Raw genomic sequence first — 1,812 nt, forward strand, 5'->3', positions numbered from 1 at the left:
AGGATACCTACTTTTTTAAAGCAAAACACAGAAACTTTCAATTTAATGGAGAATATTTATTATCATTCGAAGAAACATTCTTTGGCATTTATTTTTCGAAGATTATCTCTCTTAAATGTTGGCCGCGCCTACGTCTCTGATGAACCATCSGTTGAATCCAATTTTCGATGACTCGTTTGAGCATTTTAACTGGTAACTGGCGAATGATACCTGTGACGTTTTCCCACAGGCAAAAGTCTAACTTGGTGGCCAATGGACCGGCCCAAAACGTGACATTATCTGCTCACCGATGTGTTCTCTCAATAAATCCATTGATTGATGCGAAGTGTGAGAAGTGGTGCCGTCCTGTTGAAAGCAAGTGTCGCCGAACTCACAAGCTACAATTTCAGGCAACAAATGGTCGCCATTGGCGGTTACGTGGCAGCTCTTGAATCTCTTCAAGTTGCTTTAATCCCAAATGCGACAATTTTGCTTGTATACATACCCTTTGAGCCAGAAATCAGCTCATCGCTGAAACAAAATTTGGTTCAAGATATTCGGTTCTTCTTGGAACTTTTCAAAAAACCAAACAGTTCTTGCACAAGCCGTATTTTGTACGCTTTCAAACGGCGCCGAATCGACGGTCTTCTTACACTCTCTCAGCTACGGCTGTTATATTTTGTTTACTACGTGCTGGACGTGGTCTATTCGGAGGAATATTATCCAGTAATGAGTGATGGGTTTCAAGATTGGTGATGGTATTTCAAACATAGGCAGATTATGTTGACCATAASTTGAGCGAAGCGCGTGAAACGCACTCCTTACAGAACGTGAGTTGTCGTAATAAAGTTGAACAATTAAAAATAACATGACAGCTTGACACGACACACAGGTAATCTGTCAGAAAAGGGATATTGAAAGAAGTAGTTCTACTTTAATCACACAAATTTCAAAATTTTCTTCACAAAATTTATTGTTTSGTTAAAGTATGGCATGTAGCGCCAAAAGACGTCGAAAAACTTATTAATCGTGGCTTTATAGGCATTTCCATTGACTATAACATTATGGTCGACTTCATTGTGAAAACAAAAAAAAAAAAAATGGTCCAATGATTCCTTCTGCCCACAGAGCTCACCATAAAGTGACTTTTTGAGGATGTAAAGGAGTCTCAAAAACGGCCTATCATCTTTACAAAACCGACAATTTAGTTTATTAAGTTGCTGTCTATTTTTTCCACATCTAGATAGTTTGTTCGACTCACTACTTTTCAGCGCTTGGCGTTATCCAGGACAGCTAACGTGTTCTTTAGGCTCTTGCAAATTTTCCAAGTCAAGCGTCCTACCAATTCATATTGCTCGGATAATGAATAAAGTTCATGCGAGTTGTTATCGATCCGCTAAAGCTTGAAGTGTGTCGAATCGAACAAGCAACTGATATAAATCATAAAGACTCGTAAAATCGAGCTGAGATAGAAAATACGGTATAACCTACTTGCTTGTGTATTAAATTCAACTCGATGACTATTAAATTATAAGGGTTTAGATTTACTGCCTAACAAAATTGTATTTCATTTATATATTTGTTTTTTTTTTAATTATGTATTTTGATTATTGTTTCAATAATCAGTTTTTTCAAGTTTTTCATTATACAAATATAGTACATTAGTCAATTCCCATTTTCAAGACAAACAAAAAAAAAATTATAAAAAAATTGAATGCTCTGTACATATGTTGCTTATTTTAAGTAAATTAAAAAATAACAGTATTTTTTTATTAGTGTAAATAGTTAACTTTTGGTTAGTACAATTCAAAACAGTTGGCTGCCATTGCCGGC

This window comes from Bactrocera latifrons, unplaced genomic scaffold (assembly GCF_001853355.1).
Source record: "Bactrocera latifrons isolate USDA-ARS-PBARC rearing strain unplaced genomic scaffold, ASM185335v1 scaffold_46, whole genome shotgun sequence".
Lineage (NCBI taxonomy): Eukaryota > Metazoa > Arthropoda > Insecta > Diptera > Tephritidae > Bactrocera > Bactrocera latifrons.